General features: G+C 33.8%; 1 protein-coding gene across 2 annotated transcripts in view; it reads left to right on the forward strand.

Moving 5' to 3' along the window:
- Window positions 1-776: 776 nt before the first annotated feature.
- The window catches only part of LOC106721039 (histone-lysine N-methyltransferase PRDM16), a 60,568-nt gene continuing 46,741 nt past the window's right edge, over window positions 777-14,603 (forward strand). The window contains exon 1 of one of the 2 annotated variants that reach the window (XM_014515902.2): window positions 777-850. The gene's annotated coding sequence lies outside the window, so the exon portion shown is untranslated. The remainder of the gene's footprint in view (window positions 851-14,603) is intronic. The other variant, XM_014515903.2, reaches the window with a different exon arrangement.

Consider the following 14,603-nt stretch of genomic DNA (forward strand, 5'->3'; position numbering starts at 1 on the left):
CTTTTGGCATATTTTAACCGAATTGTTTAATTTTATTTTCGAATTTGATGTGCACCAAAAGAGTAAATTTTGAAACATAGGAAAGTAATCATAAAAATTAACTGAACTGGAAAGTTAAAGTTATGTCTGTAGGTAACACTGACTTAACTGACATTTAAAATTTGCCTAGGAGTGTTATAAGGCAGTAATTGTAGTTGCCTGAATAATAATTAGCTATAAATAATTATCGCTTTATTATTACTTTTATTTGACCGATATAAGATCCTTGTGGAACTATAACTATTGTTTGCGGCGTGGCAAATGGCGAAAACAGAATTGTGATTTTGTTTGAGCTTCAAGGGTAACAGGTAACAGGGTACAGTCTTAGAAGAATATGTGTATTCAATTTTTTTTTTCTTTTTCAGGAAATGATGAAAGTGATGGACCAGGAAATAAATGTGAAACTACAGGTGCGTCTTACATACTTATATTATTATGAAGTATATTGTTAAGGATGTTTTTATTATAATGTGTAGTTTATGGACATATGATAAGATTCAAAGATAAAAACTAACAAAAGATTAACAAATATTTTCTGATCAATATTACCAATAAAACGTATAGGTGAGGTGTAAAGTTTTTTGTAAAGTCATTGGTCTTATCGTTTACCCTTTGACGATTATTAAACTAAAGGTGATATTATTTTATCGGAAATGATTGGTTTTGTCTAATCTAGGATTTATCTATAAGATAGAAAGGATGATTTTCGCGATACAATGAGCACTGTTGTGTAGTTAGTCTTGCGAAATATACCACGTTTTCTTTTTACATTGCGGTTTGTTTATTTTTGACGAAAATTAGTGATAATCTGGTAAGTCTTTTGTTTAATTGAACATATATAAATATTGGGGATACCCTCGATTGTAGTATTATAGTGTTTTCCTTGAATTTAGAGATATTAATGACTCGTTTCCTGTTTTTCGTCTGCTAATCTAATAATTTTAAATAGATAAAATATCAATTATTTTTAATTATATCTTATGATCATTAATTGAAATAATGACTACTACTCACAGATCTATCTGAATGTTGAAGCTCCTTTTTATTTAGAAAAGATGTTATCATAGTTGATATATATTTTTATCATACGAAAATTCACTGTCGGTTTGTCCGGCACGACATCAATTATGTAAATTCAAATTCTGTTTCTTGTTTCTTCGGAATTTATTTTACTCACACCAAATATTAACAAAATACGTTTTAGCAAATATCACTTAAAATTTAAAAATTGTAATCCTTTGCGTGTTAATAAAATTCTACAGGATGTAATAAACATTCGACTATCGTTTATATAAACGAGAATATATCGTCATTGTTTATATTAAACCATAATGTATCAACATTTTAGAAGTAGATATATAATCTGAAGTACGGAGAAAACACAGCAAGTTCGTATCTACGCATGTCGTCAATACTTACGTAATGGCAAAAAACAAATCTAAACAGCTTATCAGTCGCTCGTGTTTTTATCACAACCCAATTTTGATAAAGCGTTTATGCGGCATTCTACAGATCTTGGTACTTTGAGCACATAATATTTCCTTACATATCGACGGCAGAAAGCGGAAATGTCGTATGTCGAAAATTGGCCCAAATAAGTTAACATCTGCTGCATGCTGTAACTAGTAAAAAATCAATGAAGTAGTAAGTTTAAGACATTCCAATTAACGGTATCAAATAACATTTAGATTGATAGAAATAATATAATATGTTCCAAAGTTCAACTTCCTATCTTTTTTAATTTAGGAGTTATGATTTTTTGAAATAGTTTTATGGCTCTGGTGTAAAACTAGATATTTTGAGATACGACAAAATCGCTTTCTTCCGTCGATATAAATAATTCATAATAAAAATTAAGTTTAAGTACATGATTATAATTTCACTAACTGTCGCCCGCGACTCCGACCGTTCTTCTAGACTATTCTCTACATGCCAAATTTCAGTGAGATCCGTTGAGCCGTTCTAAAGATACCTTCAAACAAACATCCATCCATCTAAACTTTTTCATTTATAATATTAGCAATATATGTCATGTCATCAATGATTAAGTTTGTAAATTTACGAATCATTCATTTCAAAGGAATTTCTAATTCGTTTCAAAGGAGGAAATTACTCGAAAGTTAATTGAGCCCTTATATACATAGAAAAAACTCTATTGAGCAAATCGATAGATATCGAGATAATTAGATGATTAGTATCATCAAAACCATAGAAATTATAATTTGTCTATTGATTAGTACGTAGTACTAAATGAAAAATAAGAAAACTAAGCACAGCGAAATTAAAAAAAAAACAGTAAATCGAATTAGTATTGCTCAGTATCAATATGTAACATTAGAATCGCACGACATTCCGGTCTCGATAGTAAAATGGGTCGTGAATCGTTTCTCTTCCCGGTCGTTACCGCGTGTCATTAACGGCGGACTCGTAAAGCCGCGGCCGGGCTATCGGAATGCGCCTCGGAGCACGCTCGCCGATAAACCGGCTCCTGTCTCAGCGCTAATAAGTGACTCCCTTCGCCCGCTAACGCTCATTTCGCTCATTTTACGTCCGCTCTCCGCTCACCGTTCTCCAGTCTCTGCTCTCCAGACGCCATTCGACGCGGTGCCTAATTAAAATCAGAGGTTGTCTCGATGTAGTCTTTGTTGCCTGCGCACGGTTTCAGTCCGTGTAAAGCTCAAAGCGGGATGTATTCCGATGTTGTGCTCCGGTTGTTTGCACTTTGGATTGCTGTGAGCTTTTAAGGGAGTTTTTGTCGCTCTTTTTTATTTCTTATTAAATTATATTATGTATATTAAATTACTTGTTTAAAATTGCTTAATGTGAAACAGGTTATAAGTGATTAAAAATAGACAAGGTTTACCAGTCTTATGATAACGAAAAGTAATCAACAAACTATAATTTTTGTACCACCTTGTGATTCTTTTTAACATTTGAAAGGTTTTTTGAAATTTATCTTCCTGTTTAAACTTTCGTGAGACATCATAATTAATTAATTAAGAAACGGCTTAACTCACGTTTTGATCGTCCGGTGGCGGCACCGACTAGCGAGACGCGACGCGACCGCGAAGTCCTCGAATTGAACACTCGCCCTGAAGATGGACCCCCGATGGGTCCGAAACTAGTCGGTGCCGCCACCGGACGATCAAAACGTGAGTTAAGCCGTTTCTTAATTAATTAATTTATCTTCCTATTGGCTTAGTAAATATAGTATTTAGTTATTTCAAATTACTAAGTGATCGGTCTTGTATGGTAGTGGTGTATCACAATAAAGTAAACATATAATATTATTAATGAAATGAATTTACAAAATGAGTGGTTATATGTATTCTAGTGATGCAACGGAAGTGTCTTACCGGAACCAGAAACGGAAACAGATGTCAAAAATAAATTTTAGCAGAAACGGAAACAGAAACGGAAGCGGAAACAGAAGTGTAAATATTAAAAAAAAAACATATTTACAAATTTTTTTTTTGGTATGAACAGTTTGTATTCGTTTTTAATTTATTAAGGCATTGGATATCGGTGTCCTTTAGCCTTCAATATATGTATTTTTACTCGTACTGTGCTGCAATAAGTTAAAATACGTTTTTTTTTAATTTATTTTCAGGAAACAAAATTACACTATTTACAAATTAATGTTCGCCAAACCACTCGTGTTGATAAACGACAAATATATTTCTTTATTAATACATTCACTGCTGACCACTCGGATCCGAGTGAGCTGAGCTATTAGTAGCGGCGCCTCCCCCTCGGATCCGAGCGAGGGGCCCGTTCACTTTATAGTAGCCAGTAAGCCGCCGGCGTTTGAAACAAGTCCATGTTGCTTTGTGTGGCCACTCTGGCAATATAGTCAACTAACGAAAAAGAGTATTAGTTTAATTCTTACAATGTTGTAGTGATTAGTACCACGTTCGTACGGAGGCAAACATACAAATATCTTGTATCACATGAAGCTAAGGCTGAACTTTATGTTATGTATGTATATTTTTTAAATATATGTATGTCCTGTATGTGTGTGTACGTGTGTGTGTATGCGTTTATTTTTATGTGTGTGTGTGTGTGTGTATACGTGTGTGTATGTGTGGGTGTGTATGAAATGTTACAAGATCTTGAACCGAGAAGATATAAGCTGGTTTTGATTAGTATCCTTACATGTTTTACTCAATATTCTGGAATTTGATGAAAAACTTGACTTTGTCAAAATCTTGTAACATATTAGTACACAGAAATGCAATCGTGGAACAAATATCTACATACGAGTATTAGTGAACTAAACCATTGCCATCCCTAGTGCTCAAAATGATGATCCCTAGCGCTCAAAATGATGATCCCTAGCGCTTAAATACAAAAAACATTATTAATTTATCTATATATTCAAACACTCCCAGATATACTAAATAAAAATTCACCATAAAAAGTTTTGGCTCCCAGCTGTTACCTTTTTTTATTTTGTAAACAGTGAATGTGTTAAGTATCAAAAACACCAAATCTAGATTAGAAAAATATATAATTATTAGGCACTTGACTTGCAATCTGCAGGGCCTGGGTTCGAATCCCGCTATGTACCAATGTGTTTTTCGATTTAGATATGTACATTTATCCGACGTTCCTATGGTGAAGGAAAACATAGTGATGCTGCCTGCACATATCTGAGAAAAAATTTAATGATATGTGTGAAGTCAACCCGCTCTGGGCCAGCGTGGTTGACTATGGCTTAGTCACTTCTAATTTGGGGTAGGCTCCGAGCCCCTCAGTGGGGATATATAGTGAGCTGATGATAATAACGATGATGATACATTACATGGTTATTACTTATTCAAAAGTACATTTAATAACTCGTAAGTATGAAATAGTCACATTTTGTCAGTTGTCAAATTTTATATGGACAACAACTAGACAGTTTACTCCAGCAAGAGAAACTGATTGTTTCAAACAGCAGCAGAAAATATTACGCGCTTAAATTCACGAAAAAGTACGTAAACAAACAAATGCGACAAGTGCCGAAAGGCCGCGCACGGACTGCGCGTCTCGCGCCGCGCATTTGGATCTCTCAGCCGTCGTAAAGTTCCGTTTTATCTCCGTTATAAAAGTTGCGGAAACAGAAGCAGAAACGGATGTTGAAAAGCATGCGGAACTTCCGCACTTGCGGAAACGGAAACAGACATCCGTTGCATCACTAATGTATTCTATATACTGTTTTGAAGGTATATCAAAAGGTATATATAGGTATACCTAAAACGTTCCCTAACAACATTTGTATATAGGGGTGACGCGTGCAACAGTTTTATATGAGACCAGCACCAATTACAAGCAATATCAAAACCATCAGCTGAAGTGCCATCATTATCTCGGTAGTGGCACGGAAAGATGGCTCTTGCTGCAAAGGCATTAGGCGTAGGTTTTGATAGAACGTTCACGGGTTTTTGGAGACAAGTGGAGTGAGCAATCCTGAAGTATGGGGTTGGGACATAGTTAAAGCGTTTAGGCTGAGTGCCGTTGAGTGCTCAGCCTTTTGTAAATTTTTCTATCGTTTTGGGCGGGCATTTGTGAGGCGAAGCTATTTTATCAATTCGCTTGGGGGCGAGCCGTATTGAAGACACTTAAATGTTCGGCTGATGTGGAAATAGGGAATTTTGCCTTTTAGGTTTTTATAGATTTTCCGTATCTTTATATTTTAATCTGCTGGTGGTTTCATTAGATTACTAAATATGTATTTCTTCTAACTTTACTGTAAATTCGCCTTATACTTCGTTATGTAGCTAAAATTTTCATAAATAGCTACTACTTATCAGTAATATAAGACGATAGAAGTTGAAAGATCTTATTATTTAGTAAATGAGACCTTAATGTGTCCAGAAGTGTACGTAAGAAGTGTACCATTTAAGTTTAGACCAATTAAAATGTTTTATTCCTTGCCAAGACATTAGGACAACAATAATATCTCACATAAAAGAGCACGTCTAATAAACTCCATACGCACACATCCGCACAGCGTATTACTGTCATAAAGAGTGTGTAAATGCACTGAAGCGTGCATTCACTGATTGGATACCTATTTCTGATTTAATAGGATCCGCGTGTTTAGATATCCGCAGCATGCGATGTGGCAATGAAACTGCGACATTGTACCGATCCTGTCACGCTCAACTCATGCCGAATGCTCCGTGAAATTCTTACATTTGACTTCGTTTTCTATTGCTCGTGTATATAATAATTCCTTATTTGATTTTCCATTACCGATATCTTATCTTATGTTGGAGGATAATTTTAAAGAAATAATAGGAAATACGAATGTAACGGCAAATTAAATTAAAATCCGTTAAAGTACTTTTAAACTGTTATTGGAAAGATTTGTCATGTTTCAGAATTATTCATCGTATTTTAAATCTATTCTTATTAGAAAATATTCATGTAAATTTTTTTACATATGTAGGGATTCTAAATTTACTAATTCATAGATAACATAATTCGTCCGTTGTAGTAAATACGTTATATGAAATAAAACATTTTAAAGGCATATAAATAATTTGCGTGGATGTTATTGCATCAACACTTCGTCGCGCGACACAATACGACACAATGCGACAGCATAAAATCCACTTTCAATTGCAATGATTTTATCCGCACAAGAGGCATGTTCTTCCCATATTCAAACATAATGGCCGTTGAACTCTCACATTAAACTGTGACCATTGTTTTGACCTTTTGTTCTTTTTGTTTTAAGCTCCCTTTGTCATTTCGCACGGCGCGACTCTGTAGGGGAAAATGATAATATCCTATTATAACATGGAATTTTAACTGACACATTTTTATAAAATATTACATAGATTGAAATATTATTCCATGTTTATGAAAAAAAAACAGTCAATAATTTTGAACTGAAACTGTAATTTAGTTTAAATACCGACCAAGTTAAAATTTTGCAGAAATATTGTATTTTAAATAAAACAGCGCATCTTTAATCTTGAAAAAAGATATGATAGTCGTATTCAGAAGTAAAATTGTGGATGAAAGTTATTGATACAACTTTCATCCACAATTTTCACACAAATTCCACACTGACTTGCGGTTATCTATTTAAATATTATTATCCAATCTAACAGCACGTGTCTGAGTCATGAGATGGTATAGTCCCCATCCCCGCACCCCCTCCTCGTACCCCCTCGTACCCCCGTGGCTCTGCACTCTGCCTCCGGGCGTTATGAAATTAATTTCAAGCTACAATCAGATTTTGTGTACACTACCTCCGCTCCAAGCTAACGCCGAGTACAGTTTTAAAAAATGATAAAGAAAACTTCGACGTGCATTGTGCGCTCATTTTTAATTCGTTTTAAATATTTTAAGTCAAACATTATTTTATTGTTTCAATTTCAATTAAGCTCGGTAATAATACGGTAAATAATATTACTTACGTAGTTCGTAATTTAGTAAATTGTTTGGTTTGCACTGTCTGAAATAGGTCGTAATCGAAAAAAATATTATAATATCGATTTGTGGTTTTTAGTTTGTGATTTTTTCCGAACAGAGAATGTTACTATTTCATAATTCTTATCTGAATTTAAGGTATAAATTTGTAATTATTTTCTTCCATGCAAAAGAAATAGAGTAGACTATAGTTTTCTTAAGATTTTTACTTATAATAAAGTAAAATAACTGGTCGGTAAAATGTGTAAAAGCCAGTTGTAACTTTGTTACTAGGCACCCTCTGTGTACACATTGCTGCGGGATGTTTACACATTGGTTTACTCGGTTACTGACTGAACTGTATCCACATGTCTTCTCGATAGCTACTGTGTTAGCATTGACGTTAAATAATGCTTTAAATCATCTTATAGATTCCTTTTTAATATTGGAAAGAAGTTCCTTATCGCGCGTTGTGATGAAAGGGGCTAGACGGAAAAAATTCTTACGAAAAGTTGTCACGACACTTTTTGCTATAGTAAGTATGTTAACGACGAATGAGCGCTACTTCACCATGGCAACGACTTGACAATATATAACGAAAATTCATAGAAATAAAATGTACTTCTTGTGAAGACTTAAGTTTTTTATTCATAGAATAAACATTGGTTCCTTCACTAATTAATAGAAAGGAACTTCGTTCCATCCGGGTGTCCCTTGACACCTCTCAAGTTTTTTTTTTGTTTATGGTCATACCATCGCAGCAACATAGATAAATCTCTATACCATATAACATAGGTAACAAATATAGTAATATAACCTTAATTATCTGAATGAATGTAATGAAAGAATTCGGAAGTAAATATTGCTTATTTACAGACTCCCTCTATAAAGGCACATAGACACTTGGTTGCATATATCGTATGTATTCCTCAGAAATGTCCCTCAGAAGGCGAGCTTTTAAGAGGCCGAGTGGAGAGTGGTGTTGCGATCGGCTTCACTGCTCACCCCGGGCGACAGTAAAAAATATGAGCATCCCCCTCGCATCCCCACCCCTGCGCCATCTTGAAAAACTTTGTCACTTGTAGCCGCAAATCGATCTGTGTCTACGCGGTCTACGCCGTAGGTCGCGTAGGCGGTGTGTTACTCGGGGAAGGGTATAATTTTTCGGAAGTGTCTGTAGGGGAGAAATATAGTTTTTTTATTTTTTCAGATAGTTAAATGACATTACATTTAAAATCCAAAAATGTTTTAAAGTATTTAATCAAGTATGTGCATTTAAAGATGTTTAGTTATGTAATTTCCCTGCCATTAAGCGAATATAATCTTAAAAAATTATTCACCTTTATATACAAGTGAGTTCTTAAGCATCTATAAAGACCCTTTAAAACATGACTTTTATTATCATTCAAATGATAATCGTTAAAAGGATTTATTCACGTGAATGCCTTTACAAAACAGATACGCCCTGTGGCTACATAGATTTGAATAAATATTCTACGTTATTCTAAACTTTATGCTGCTTCAATAAGGTTCAATTTAAATATAACATATTTTAACCAGTTCATAACTATGAATACATATTATCTTGGACACCTATGGCCCTCAGCAGGTGTTCTTACAATTTGTTCTTTGTAATATCTATATTATTTACGGAGTCAAAGTTTTGAGGAATTAACATTATAAGATAAAGTATTGCTCAAAGAATAAACTGAAATTCGTGTTTAAAAGTGGAACAGATTTTTAAACAACTTTTAATAACAGAAAGGAGTGATATTTATTGTAAAAGTATTCCATCCATCCATTCAGCCTCGTTACGCCCACTGCTGGGCATAGGCCTCCCCCCAAAGATCGTCACGATGATCGGTCCTGTGCAACCCGCATCCAGGATACTCCCGCAGCCTTGACCAGATCATCGGTCCATCTTGCGGGAGGCCTGCTCACGCTGCAAATAAAAGTATTATTATAATCGGCTTATTGTCATCTTTACAAATTATCCGTATAAGATTAATGAAATGCGATGAAGGAAAACGTAAACAATGAATTATAATATTGCAGTGATGTTGGAATATGCATTTAAAACGGAATATTATATTAATGAGCATAATAACAAGCATTTGAATCTCATAAACTCAAATAAGACTTGATAGAAAATCGCGACAAAAAGACATTGATCATGATAAAATTAAAAGTATTTATTACTCTCCCTCAATAACAATGTCAGCTAAATTTAGTTTTTGTGGATTCACACATCTTTTAAAAAATTTCAATCGACCTAACCCTTACCCCGCTGTCAAAAGGTCAAGAAAAAGGATCAACCCTTTTGACAACTTTATAAGACAGGTACAGAGATAGGACCCTTCAAGAAGAGATAGATTTAATTGTGTCATTGTAACGTCTAAAGTTCGTAAAACCAAAATTAGCGATGCATTCAAATGTACCCAGACACCGATTGATATAACGAACCGTGCGAAATTTATAACAAAAGAGGACGGTGCGACAGAAAACTCGCAAAAAATACTTTTCGCGTCAAAAAAATAAAAAACATCGTAAAGGGTAAATCTGTGACATAACCCCTTTCGCTGTCCTTATTTTTTACGGGATTGTTGGAATTTATCGAAGATGACTATTACATTTCAATTTCTGGTATTCTTTTTTAAAATGACAATCCAAGATTTCCTCCCTGTTATTCTGTATGTTTGTAATAATCGTTTTGGTTCAATTTTTACTTTTGGGAAGTGCCTACTGGAATTATTCTGAAAATAATTTCTTCTGTCCGTAATTTTATAAAAGTAAGCAAGCTTTTATCGTTATCGTCCCAAAAGTCAGTCACAATTGAAGGAACGTTTATTTTTGAACAAGGTTTCTGAAATGGTATAAAGCTACGGTATAAATATTATTAAAGTCCAACTTCCGAAGCACTTAAGAGAATAAAGTCGAAGAAATGTTGTGTATTCAAGAACTATTGAGAGAACTAGAGAAAGTAAACGGGCAATATAAATTGCATATTATAATCGAGGGAATAAATGAACCAACGTTAATGATTTGTATTTGGGAATGATTTTTATCAGGCCATCTTTTGTCCCGCGCTGTTTACAGGGGTAGAAAACAATTGTGTGTGAACACAGCTTCGATTCCCGACCTCCTGACTTGCGGTACAAAATGTCCGGATGCCTTTATTATTTCAAGGGCTCTATCAAGTGAGTAGCGTTTTGTTCTTCACGTCTTACAAATGATGAAAAAAAAAAATTAATAAGTAATGCATGAGAATAAAAGCAGATTTGGTTTAACATCAAATTTTTCGTATAAACCTAAAACGAAGTTTTACAAAATAATGTTATATATTTTTAAGGATAGTAATGTAATATGTAATGTTGGATGTGTGGTGTGACAAGAAAAGATAAAGTTAAGAATGTGCATATCAGAGGAAGTTTGAAAGTAGCGCCAGTTATCGAGAAATTGAGGAGCAGAAGGTTAGCGTGGTTTGGACATGTTATGCGGAGGGATGATAATCATATAAACAAAAAAGTAATGAGATTGAATGTGGATGGCTATAAAGGTTGAGGAAGACCAAAGAAAGTATGGATGGATTGTATGAAAGAGGATATGCGTAAGAAGGGGGTAAATTCAGATATGACGGCTAATAGAGATGTATGGAGGAGTAGTACAAACTGTGCCGACCCTCCATAGGGATAAGGGCAGGTTGATGATGATGAGTAATGTTTAAGTTCCAACTATTTCTATGCATCAAAAATTATCTTTTGAATTTTTACTTATTAAATTATAACTTTTCGGCTAATTTATCGTATGAAAATATGACAACCGAGAAACATTTTCATTATCGTAATCGTATTATGGAGCCAAATGATTTATAAAACATGAATGATTACAATCTTAAGATAATAGCGCATTAATACATTTATAAAACTCTCTGGATACAATTTGATTGGTCAATATCAGTCTAATTTAAACACTCTGTATATGTGCGCCTAAACTGAGAGTAAGACGCATTAATTTAACTAAACTTTTGTTTATTGGCTATTTTCTTTGGGTAGATGCTCAAACCTCATATTTTGTAACTTAATTAGAAATTTCAAATCACATATTTAAGTTGAAAACATTAAGGTATATTTCTGAGTACCAAATCGATAAGGTAAAACGCTCAAGACAGGGGTACGGAAGAATAGACATGGGACCCGACTTTTTCAATTGAATTCTTTTGATTGCAAGACTCGTAACGGACCCTAACGTATATTTGGACGGCAATCTGAGAGGTTTGAAGTGGGCTTGGCCTTATAATTACGATAATTTGACGGCAGATGACGAACTTACCCGTGTTCATGTGAAAAACAACGATTAATTTTGAACGTATTGTATTTATAAAGCTTTGTATAAGTTATCATGACATTCAAAATAACATGAATACATGTAAATAAGTGACCTCTTCATCTACCAAATATTAGGTACTTTAAACAAATTAACAAACCAATTATTACAACAACAGATGCCGCAATCCAAATATTAAACAATGAACAAACAGCCTGCCACGGCTTTTATTAAAAACGTGATGAGCACAACATGATATATGGAGACAGATTTTGAATATGCGTTAACGTGCGCCTACACGATCTTGATACTTGTTTGTTTATCTGTTACATAGCATACTATGGTGTAACGTTTAAGTGTCAATCTAATACTAAAACGAACACTCTAATTAAAAATTGTTGCATTATTTTTACCTTCAAATCTAAGCAAACTAGAATACTTACTCTGGTATATTTATAGTTATAATAGGTCAGAAATCGTTAGCTATCTTTAAACAATAGTACCAAACCTTGTTAGTTTTTTCGTTCTTTATCGCGATAAAATTAAAAAAAAGTGTTAGTATCGTGTAGAGTTAGCGTACTGTTGCCGTATGGGGATCGAGTCCCTACAAAAAGAGGCCGATGGAAAAATGGCATTTTAAAATAAGCAATTATTCACGGATCGCGCGCCGCGTCGCGACGCCATGAATCTCCAAGTCGAATTTAAAATTGATTTACCGAGGACAAACGCACCCGATATCTGTTTGACTTATTACTTTATTAACTTTGCATCGCTTGCAAATTGTGAATTGATGAATGCATGTTTCTATTGTTTCGCTATACCGTCAGTTTCCACTGCGTAACACCTGTATAAAACATAATTTAATGTGTTTTTTTATCGTCTAATGGCAGCTTATCGATGACAGTTCTCTTCGAATAACCGACGTTTTTGCATATAATAAAATACCTGCATAAAATATAATTACCTGCGAAACTTTCTTATAATTGGTATTTTAATCCATTTATATTTACAGTATCTAATAGATATATACATAAATATATGAAGGTATACTGCTGATGTAATCCTAAATTAAAAATCGATAAATTTGATTTTATTCACGCATACTGGTTTGTTACGATAACCACGTAATATGTGACTGTACCACTGTTTGTGACATATCCTTTGTATCTGACTTCAATTAACACGTTCAAAGCCTTTGATCATTGTACGTTTGCGATCGTAATTACATCGGTGACTCTCCTTTGGTAAATTTTATTAATACGTCTAATAATTACGAGTACTTGATATTTTTTCAACGGGTGAACAGGAACAACGGGTTTTTTTTGTTACAGATGTGTCGTATTTTGATCGAGTCTTAATTATTGTAAGCAAGTAATTTTAATATTTTATTTTTTTGTTTTATGCGACAATCCTATATTTAAAAATATCTCAATATTTTGCTGTACGTCTCTTTATGTCTTAATTATTAAGATTTCTGCTTAATTATTAAAAGAAAAAAAAAATTGATTATGAAACTTTTGTTTAAATATAAAATTGAAAAGTGTCACAAAAGTTATTGAAAAATGGCAACCACAGGGACAGCGCGCTTCGGCTACAGAAAGAAAATTAGGATGTGAGCCGTCAAAACTTCAAAATCAGGCGTCAAGGCAACGCGACGCTTCAGAGGGATCCCGCCCCCGCATTACACCTCTCTCATTATTTATCACATTGTCGACGAAATTAATGCGGACCCTCGTCAAATAATTTTTATTTTATAAACGAAGCGGCAGCTGGCAGTTTAATCATATCTTTGTGTTCTAAGAATCAATGTCTAGACCGGAGTGAAATACAACACAATTACTTCTCAATAAAAGTTATATTAAGGACAGAGATACGAAGTTCTACTAAGAAAGTCTGTGTCATTAATGTGTAAAAAAATCTAGACGATATGTAATATGTACATACATACATATGTATGTACGTAATCATACAACGTATTCGTACGATGTGAAAAACAATAAATAATCCAAATGTATATTCATTTTCTATAAGTTTGTTTTATATGCCAAAAATATAGAATGTCTCAGATTGATGAGACAGCCGGGAAAAGGATCATCATCGTCGTAATTTAGTTAAATTATTACGTTTCAAGAATTTAAAGACAATCGTGAACAAAGCGGTGAGTAGAAGCTAAGTATAAGTATAAGTAAATCTTACTAATATTATAAATGCAAATGCTTAGGTGGATGGATGTTTGTTTGAAGGTATCTTCAGAAAGGCTCAACGAATCTCGATAAAATTTGGCATGGATGTAGAACATTGTATCGAAGAACACATAATCAACTATGTTTTTATTTAATACCGAGCTGACGGTGTCGCGGGTGACAGCCAGTATTCTGATAAATGTGTAACGCTCTTGTGTTAATTAAAACCGGCGATAGATGTACTCCCTTTATCTGGTGTCAGAGGTCGGCTAAGAGGAAACTGCACTTTTTGTATGAAAACAACTCAGTAAAAATACATCATTAGCTATTATTTCTAATCATCATTTTTATCTTTTAGTGGTAACAAACAGTTTTAATTACGGGAAACCGCGTTGCTGTTCGTTTTAAAATTTTATCAGCCAGTAGTTATTGGATATTTATCTTTTTTTTAGTTTAATTAAAATAGTTGAATGATAAATATGCTTTAACTGATTGTAACGTAGACGAATCAATAAGCCGGTATTAGTCTTACTTATTATGAGGAAGTGATATCCAAATATAATAAACCATGAATAATAATTTAAGTAATCCATTAAATATTAGTCACAAAGACAATTTTATACTTTTGAATGATTTCATATAAAAATCAAA

This window comes from Papilio machaon, chromosome 15 (assembly GCF_912999745.1).
Source record: "Papilio machaon chromosome 15, ilPapMach1.1, whole genome shotgun sequence".
NCBI lineage: Eukaryota > Metazoa > Arthropoda > Insecta > Lepidoptera > Papilionidae > Papilio > Papilio machaon.